Here is a 10,114-nt window from a genome sequence, read left to right as displayed (position 1 = left end):
CACACACACACACACACACACAATTTATGGCCAAAGAATAAGCAGTGCTTGTAGAAATCAATAGTGCTTCACATTCAGAGGTGAGCGCAGACATTCAATCAAGGCTTTTCCTCGCCAGCTGATCGGCCCGACACTCCGAGCTGCTCCACGGCACCGGAGTCTCCCAGCACGACCTAACAAGGTGCACATACAAATTCACGACAGCACCCCCCACCACCACATACACACTAAGATGCACTCATCAATCAACTGTCAGCAGTGAAGAATGAAGACTGTGGCGGCAGCGTGCATGCTGTTATATTAAGGAACAGATGAATGGATCAAACAYGCTTTGTTGAGCTTTTGACAAAACATTACTGAACAGTTTGTGTGTGTGGGCAAGTGCTACTCATATTTAGGTGACATAAATCTGTTTGCACAGTTATACGAACTCCTTTTCTTCATAAATCTAGTCTCTAATGTGGAAATCATGAGATCAGGAGGTGATTGTGAGGGCAGATGCTGGTTTAGTTGAGAATAAGTCTCCACACTYCAAAAACTGTCCATCTTACCAAGTTTTAAAATCTTATATCCAGCCAAAAAGCCTTTTTGATCTTGTGTAAGAATAATAATCTTGTTTTCAGAATGTGTATGATTATTTGTCGTGTTAGTCTGAAAATTTGACTCAAATTAAGTCAAAAAATTTCTGCCAATGGAGTAAGAAAATTTTATTTGGTAAGATTCTTGAAATACTTGATTTGACGCAATTTTTTTCTTATTTCGAAAATCTTACCAAGTAAAAGTTTCTTACTCCATTGGCAGAAATGTTTGACTTAATTTGAGTCAAATTTTCAGACTAACAAGACAAATAATCTTACACATTCTGAAAACAGGATTACTATTCTTACACAATCAGTTCTTGTTTAGTAAATCAGTCTCAAAACGAGATCAAAAAGACTTTTTGGCTGATATAAGATTTTAAAACTTGGTTAGGTGGACAATTTTTGCCGTGCAGAAAACTAATTTTAAGTCAATGAAATGTCCTCTGAAGAAATGCATATCGCCCGCCATCTTTAGACTGAAAGAGTTGTTTTAGTCAAACTTTTTAATGCAGCATCATCACACTCAGAGTTGTGAAGGACTCTCAGCTACTAAATGTGACCGAACTGCAGTCTTTTTTTTTTACTTTTAAAGGACAATTGGCTTAGGTGGACTACTTGAAAAAAGGTAATTAGTTGTAAATATATATCTAAGGATTACTAAGGATGTTCATGAGATATTTTGGAGACAAATCACACAAAGACTGTGATAATTAAACACATTTACCTGTATATACTCCAGTTAAAACCAGAAACAGCAGTGTTAGAGAGCTAATCAYTGGAGGTACAGTCTATTCCGTGTTTCAGCATTTTAATCATCATGCAGCGTCCATTCTGCCCCTAAAAATATCAAGTCCTGACTGACATCTCTTACATATTTTATGTCTCATTCAGTGTTTCAGTGTTGTGGGGATTCATTTCTATGCAGCTGCAATTACAGCATCTGTGTGTGTGTAGCATACACACCATCTGTCCGACAGCATTATGCAGACATGATCACTGCACATGTCGCTGCGATTCACTCACATTTAGGCACAAGAAACTCACTAAGAACTGCAGCTGATGTTGGTTTGACTTGTCCTCGTCTGGATGGTTTAAACCCAAACCAGTGAAAGTAGTGGTATATAAAGTGGTATATAAAGTACTTGAAAAAAATAACCATGTAAAAGTAGAAATACCTTAACAGACTTTGGTAAAAATGAATTTCACTGATAAGAAAAGTACTTAAAAGTCATAAAACTGCTCAGAATAACCGGGAAAGTAAAAGTACTGTTACACACATGCTAAGAAATGAAGTGTTGAATTTWTTTAACCAAACCGGTTCTACTAAACTGAGTTTGAATAAAGCAATTTACTCAACTCTGAAGGGACGAAGAAGGAGTGAAGGGAGTGAGGAAGGTGGCGCGATGAGGGCGAAAGGGGAGGGTGGGTGTCGAGACAGCGAGCTGAGGGCAGAACGCCAGGTGAGGAGAGTTTAAATAGACGCTGCCTGATTAGCTGAACGTGACAGGCGTGGTCCTGCTCCCGAACCTAAGTTAATATTTTAACTTCATGAGTTCTGATCATAATTAAATTTGTAATGTGTAATGAGGATATTATAAAGTAAAGAAGTAAAAGTACAATTTTTATGTTCTGAATGTAATGAAATAGAATTAAAAGTTGTGATTTTAAAAATAAATTGGAAAAATTACAGATCCTCAAAAAATACGTAAGTACTGCAACGTAGTAAATGTACTTTGTTACTATACACCTCTGGGAAAGAAGGGCGTCTCTAACTGGAAATATATGTTAGATTTTATGGTAACACTTTCTAATAATTACACCTTATTTAACCTTACTTAATCATTAATAAATGGTTCGTTCATGAGTAATTAAGCATGAATAAACAATTAGTATGTTGCTTTAGGAAGTAATTAGTCTTTATGTGTAAAGCATTAATAAACATGTTAATTTCTAACTTATTAAGTATGAATTATTCTTAATTAAGGATGTTTTCAATGTTAACTAACCATTTATTAATGGACAAATTTAGGTAAATAAAGCGTAGTTATTAAATTATTTTAGCAGGATTTTACTCAGAACAGAAAATAATGATCTCATTTTTAACCTCAGGTTGAGCATGAATATAAAAATGACTTAAACTGAAAGAGTGATTTAGGGAACGTAGGATGAAAATGCCCCAGTAGGTTTCTTTAGACCAACTACAGCTCTAATTGTTATATCCTTCATTATTACCCACTCTGCTAAAAGATGAATACAAAGGACAAAAAAACAARAGTTTTTGTCTTGAAATGTTTAAAGAATTGACTCACGATCAAAGACAAACTGTAAACTTTAAGTAATCATCACATCCTCCTGTCAGAATAACTTTCTAATTATTTAGTTCAAAAGGAAGCACCCTTTGTGCATCAAACGGTAAATGATTTGAAGTCATATAACACCTAATAACTTATTTTATGTTCTACAAAGCACTTTCTCTCCATCTTTTTATTTACCTCCTTGTTCGAGCACTCATAGTTAAATGGAGCTTTTGTTCTAGAACACTCTGCAGCCGCGGCCTGAGAACCATTAAAAGTATTGAAAACAAAGAGGTGCTGCTGTTTGTAACAAGTGGAGCTCAGCTTCTTGATGGTTTTGTCTCCGTTTGAAAGTAAAAAAAAAAAAAAATCCAAGAACACCAATCAATAGATTAAATGCTGTGCCTGTCTCTTGCTTTGACTTGAGATTGTATCGGACAGAAAGCAAAGATGCGTTTAAAGACAGAAAATCCAATTTGTTCTGGGAAAGAAGAGAACAAAACGAGCAAAGAGACAATTTAGAAGCTGAAGTTTACAAAATGTGTTTAACATGCCTCCTTCAAAATTCATATTTYTATTTAATTTTTTTTGCTTTTAGGATTTACAAATTTTCACTGAAATGAGACATAAAATGATGACAATCTCACAAAAAATTTTTAGAAAAGTTTTTTATAAACATGCAGTGTGGAGACTGAACAAACCTGAGCTGTTAAAGCTAACAAAAGCTAAACACTAGCTAAAAATTACAAAGAGAAAAGGTAAGCTAAATGATAATGTATCAAACACCTGCTAGAAGCCAAAAGCTAAAAAATAAAACAAAAGGCTAACTAAAAGCTAAAAAGAGCATAAGAACCTAAAAAATAAAGTATATTGGGRGCCAAATGTAAAATAAAAAGTAAAAAGTCATTAACAGATTTTCATTATTTAGCTCTGTTCTTACATTTAGCTAATTTTTTTATACCAAATGTTAAATTTAAATGTTAATATACGGAAATATTAAACTCTAAATCTAAATGTGTAAATCTAAATGTAAAAGTCCATCTTAAATGTTACAGCAAAATGATAAAGATTACATTTAAGTATTTCAGAATGGAACACAGCCTTTGCCGTTGATGCGCAGCTTTCGTTGTGACGTCATCATGCTGCGACAAAAGCAACCGCTAACACTGCTGAAGATGGCATTTAAAATTTAAATTCAAAATGTGTTCACTGAAAACAGTCTGGATGGTACCTGTGGTCCGGCAGATTGAAGTGCAGCTCAGACACAACTGCAAGTAGGATGTTTTATAGGGAAGAATTTGAAGAGTTAGCAGCGTTAGCATTGCTTGTAGCATTAGCACTGCTAGCAGCATTAGTGGTTGTTTTTGTTGCAGGATGACGACATCATAATAAAAGCCAAGCATCAACAGCAAAGGCTGCGTTCTGTTCTAAAATACTTAAATGTAAACTTTAACTTTTAACTGCAGCATTTAAGATTTAATTTTTAAATTTAGATTTAGGATTCAATTTTTAATATATTACATATAGAACAGTGAGCTAAATACTGCATTACAATGTTGGTGGAATTATTTTAAACTAGTATTTTAACACTTAAAAAGTGAGAAATAATGAAAATGTGTTTGTGACATTGTGTAACTATTTGTTTTAATATGCTGAATAAAATATTAAAAGAACACTCTCTTTAAAGGAAATTAAAGGATTTGGGAAAACACAAAAAACAATAGCCACAGCACCCATCTCCTGAATGAYCTGAATGTTTTGATGTTTAACCAACTAAAATAGCACCAAGTCTGCACAGATTGCAAAAACCCATACAGAACATTATGACTGCAAATAATTAGACTTGGATGTAAAATAAGACACCAGTCCTCAGAGCAGGACTCAGAAGACGATGAACGAACCGTGTGCACGCAGAAATAACTCGTGCGCACAGATGCTTGTGATAAATGTGTTTTTAAAAGGCTGCTGTGCTCCGGTCGGTCCATTTATCTTTATCAAGACAGTCACACATAATGATATTTGTTTCATTTTCTTTAAAGATAACTCCATTGAGCTGCAGTTACATGTGATACATGAATATAATCACAGTCGTTTAGCTTAAAATTATTTAACGGTGGATTAAATGAACAGCAGCCGCAATCTGAGCTGTTTGAATCAAGTTTATCTCCATTTTGCCTCCACATTTGAAAACATTCTTGTGCATGAGAGGGACATAAGAAGGATGGAAATACGGGTGCATGTTTGCATACATGAGTCAGCCTGCAGCAGGAACAGCTCCTCTTCTTCCTCCCTCACTGTTCTTCATAAGAGCTTCATATTTAGAGCTTTCTTGGGCATCTGACAAGTCAGGGAAAGAGAAACACTGGTTCGGCTGTTTCTGTGTTGAAYCAAAATTTAATTTAAAAGTGAAAACCTTATCATCGTGCCTTTAATTAATGAGCGTTCACTTACATCAGCCGTTCTGACTTAATTCATTTAACCCTTCAGCTTGTTTTTCCTCTAATAGTTTCTCACCGTGGAGTCACGGTAAAAKAGAAACAATTTAAATCATATCACCYCGATGATCAAGTTTTAATTTTGATACGTTTGATATTTCTCTTGGAGTTGAGGAACAGACAGGCTTTAGTTTAGATTGTTTGGACTGAAAAACAAGTTTKTCTAAAACACTTTAAGAAGAATTACCCCAAACAGGTAATTACAATTAAAAAGCTTTTAAAGTTTAAACACAAACAGTGACTTTAAGAGGACAGAAAACATCCCTGTGTATCTTAAAGATGACAAATAAAACAGTCTTGTAGATGAGAAGAAATATTCTTAAAGTTTTGCTGTTGAGTTTTATTTACAGCTTGAAGACAAATAATTACATCCAGACTCTGAAATGAAGTGAAATATTCTGTAAACAGCAGCAAAAACAAGTCACCACCATCTGTCACACACAGACTGAACCCACAGGAACATCACACTCAGGAAATAAAAAGATTGAGKGGTTTTAACCTTTTGTTCAACAAACATCCATTCTGCTCAGTTCTGCCAACTCTTCCAGTGTTTTGAACCTGACACTAACACAAGCAGATTTTAAAGAAGTGCAGAGGCAGTTCTAGATGTTATTATGTGCTCTAATGCTTATTATTCTTCACTCGCCTGTTTTTACATCAAATGGAAGRTGGAMTGTGAGAAGWTGGAGAAGTCATTAGCTGGAACCATAAAACAGAAGGGAAAGTTAAGACCTGAGTTAAGCCTACATGTGTGGTTGTAGATTTCTAAATGACATAAATTATGACAGATTTATGTAGAGGTTAAAGTTTATTACAAAGTGAAGAAGCAATGACAGAGATTTAAACGAGAAGCACGGAGTTCAGGAAGAAACCATGTAAAATTTAAAACAGAAACTCTGGATCAACTCTTCCACAATAACCTAACTTTTGTCTGACCTTTCTTGTTTTTCTCTTAAAGGAAACATATCCTTCATTTGGGGTCAAGAATTGCACAACTCCCCTGTAGAACCTTGTTTGATCAGACCACACAGTAAAAAGTTCATCCACATGACTAAATCTTGGCTAAAGGAAAACCAAAGATGTGATCATTTTTAGTGCTCAGGTTTAATGYATGAGAAAGTCTGTGTGTTAGTTTGAATTATAGCTACAGTTTTAAGTATGTTAGCTGAAGGCATGAGGATGGAGAGGTACTGAGGGTGTGCACAGATATGTATTAAAAGTAAACAGTAAATTTGGAGGTAAGGCTATTTATGATTATGTAGAGAGGAAAATGTTTGTTTTTTATTGTATCTGATTCCCAAACTGCATGCATTTTAATGCATACTGTAGCTTTTATTATATGAATTTGAAGGTTGCAGGGTTGATTACATGAATATGTAAGCAGAAATACGTATTTTTTCCTATTTATTTTGATGTATAAATTGTGTATTTTAATGTTTTTTTTTTTAATTTTAAGGTTCTGAGGAGTAAAGTTTAATGGGATCATGACTGGCTTTGTCAGAGGTCAAACATTTCATCAGTTTATGGAACAAAAAGTACAATCAGAACCATTTGTACAATCCACTCCTCCAAACCAAAAGCATCTACATGGGATCCACCAACCGGGGGTGGTGGTGGAGGGAAAGAAACCAATGAACCTCTTTTAGCAGCTTGGACATACAGAGGGTCATTACTTTTGACAAAAGACAGACGTCTTGCTTTATCAAAGATCGGGGAAATGGCTACAACATATTATCTGTGTATTTTAATGTTAAAGGGCTCGACACARGGGGAGCGACAAACAACAGAGATTAATGGCCGTCATCGCAGCCAGGGTGAAACCCAACACACGGGATGCGATTTGATGGCAGTGTTGCAAATTGTGCTCTCGGATCGCTTGTCTTCACAAAATTTGATTGGTTCTTCTACTGCCTCTTGTAAAAGTTATTGGTGGTTCGCAAAAAAAAGGGGTGTGTGCATTACGGACTTGAAAACTAAACAAATATTGCGATGCTAATGATGTTGGAAAACAAACAAACACCAAGATACGATTTTATGATGAAAAACTTACCGGATAAATTCACCCTGGTGCCAACAAATTCCCATAAAGCTGCTTTTTTTAGTAATCACTTGGTGAAGGGTCATATAAAACTGGAAAGTTTGACAGAGCTAAAATAACATTGAAAGTGTTAGCTAACTGCAGTGTGGAGCATGCTCTCTGCTCATTGGTCAGTCAATGAAACCCTCGCTGATTGGTTGTAACGACAGCGACAAAAGTTCAACATTTTTCAACTTTTATACGTTGCAAGCTCGCGTGTGCACATCTACATGAACGAGCGCGAAATTTCACATGCACTATTTTTCGCGGGTTGCTTGGCTGGAGGAGGGCGAGCAATTGTCGCCTCATCGCACAAGCTCCATGAAGGGAGAGCGAGTGACGTCGCCTCCCGTGTGTCGAGCCCTTCAGAAAGGCCCAACCAGGGCCTGCAGTTGTAAATTAGCTGTACCTTTACACTCTTTGTGCAACACATCAGTTACWCACTTGACCTGTTCTATGTTTGTGTGCATTGTCCCTGCCAATTAAACTAATGAATGAAATAAAATTTAAAGTGGAACTATGATGCTTTGGTCTGAACTCCTCCTTATTGTAACTCTACAAGCCCCGCCCATTTTATAAGGTATGTCTTAGAAGAACTCATTTTGAATCCAAAGGAGGCGCTTCAAACTCCGCCCCACTCCAGCTTCCAGAGCGGTTCATTCCAGTTTGATACAGGGGTCTACAGCTGCAGAAACTTTTTATTTACAAATGAAAAGACAACAACAAGAGAAGACTTGTCCATCCGGACTTACATTTTAGAGTCAGAGTCTGACAGAACCAGAGGAGAATGAAGACCACRAAATTGTTGTTTTCTTGTAGTTTGATCAACCTGGGGTTGCATTTCCACTTGCGTCTATATCCTGAAACRCTGGCTGRAGCCCCATGYACCTTATTCTCTTTAATATTATTGCCAGCTGTGGTTGGAGGGACATGTAGTCTTTGCCATCTATAATCTTCTTCCTGAGCTTTTCTGCCTCATGTTCAGCGTGGTGCTCACAACCATTCCAAACTACCTAGAAGCACGTCTATTCCAGTATTTTGCAGTTTTTGTCCAGTATTTTGCTGTTTTTGTCCAGTATTTTGCAGTTGTTCTCAGGTATTTTGCTGTTTTTGTCCAGTATTTAGCTGTTTTTGCAGTTTTTGTCCAGTATAAGCCAATGAACTATTTGAAGGCACCTGAGATACTAATTAAGGTCAAACACATTTTAAACACAACTATAAATCAAAAGTTATCATTTATTTAAGGGTACCAACAAATCTGCCCATAATTCTTTACTCTGGAACATAAATCTTTTTATTTGAATCAATTTTTAGAAGAAATTAAGCCTGGTTTCAAGGAGCTGCCAAGGTACCAACAAACGTTTCCATCTGTGTCTCGATCAGCATCACTCCTTTAACTAAGCTGTTAAAAAAGAAATAATGGGTGAAAAAGATTTAATTAGTTGCTTTAAAGATCTGAATTGTGATAAATTCAAGATTAGTTTCAGTAGAAAAGAGCAGACTTGTAGTAGAACAAACGRTGAATGTGTTTGATTAAAAAGAAGACATTTATCTAACAGAAGAGATCAAAGTTGATTGCCATCACAAACAGCGTGATGTGCTCAAAGGGTTTTCTTTCTATTGCAAAATATTTTGTAGCTGTTGCATGTAACTGGTTCAGAGAGATCTGAATGATAAATGATAAAAACATTCTGCTGAAACACTTTTAAACTCCTAAACTGAACCCAGAATGATGATCGACAGCAGAAACATCAACAGTATTTATTTAAAAAGAGGTGAAACTTTGTTTACATAAAAATTACACAACATGAAAAAGTTTGTGATTTCATTTTAATTAGTTGGATCTTATACATCTTTTACRTAAACAACTACGGTAATATGTTCAATTTCAGTTATCTTGAATATACGTGTGACAAAGCTGATTTTATGTTAAAATGGCCTGCCATACACGTGAGCTTGCGCATGTCGCTGAAAATGATCTGCTGCGCTCCCATAGCAGAAGCCGACACTTAAAGATGGACTTAAGAGCAAACGATCATCCACATCTTTTAATCTCTCCAGTTAACAAGAAAAAAAGTTTTACCTCCTTCGACTCTGGTGTGAAAAAAAAAAAAATCCAAAACATAACAAAAAAAACTATGTATGTTTTTTTGCTTCACTCTGTGCTGGAGGGAGGGAGAAATTATAAAGATGTATCCCCTGCGACACAATATTTCAGTTAAATATGAGAAAATATCGAAACTGTGTTACAWTAAAAAAATAAGTCAACATTTTTTTCTGTACAACTGTACAAAAAACTGAAGTTTGTCAGCAGAGGGAAGCATGARGTGCTCTGAATYTTGATACAAGCCAGTGGAGTGACACCAGCAGATGGCACGAGTCCACAGATCCTCACTAACTGTGGAAAATTCACTCTGAACCTCGAGCAGCGTGGATTCTGTGCTTCCACACTCGTCCTCCAGACTCTGAGATCTTGTTTTCCAAATTAAATGCAAAAATTTATTTTCATCTGAAAAGAGTCCAATTCTTTGTGCTCTTCAAGCACTGACTGCAGCTACAGTCTGTTGGTCTTATGGAATAMTTACTGAATTTTGCGCAAAGTCATAATCATCAAAATTAACATAACTGTTTGAAATACACCACTTTGTGTGTAATGAACATATATAT

At 35.9% G+C, this 10,114-nt stretch overlaps 1 protein-coding gene across 4 annotated transcripts in view; it reads right to left on the bottom strand.

Annotated features, from left to right (window-relative positions):
- asic2 (acid-sensing (proton-gated) ion channel 2) overlaps positions 1–10,114 on the bottom strand; it is a 369,375-nt gene that overhangs the window by 21,474 nt on the left and 337,787 nt on the right. The gene's annotated exons all lie outside the window — the stretch shown is intronic.

This window comes from Austrofundulus limnaeus, unplaced genomic scaffold (genome assembly GCF_001266775.1).
Source record: "Austrofundulus limnaeus strain Quisiro unplaced genomic scaffold, Austrofundulus_limnaeus-1.0 Scaffold4, whole genome shotgun sequence".
Classification (NCBI taxonomy): Eukaryota; Metazoa; Chordata; class Actinopteri; order Cyprinodontiformes; family Rivulidae; genus Austrofundulus; species Austrofundulus limnaeus.
The sequence above is the reverse complement of the archived record's forward strand: the minus strand, read 5'-3'. Positions and strand labels throughout refer to the sequence as shown.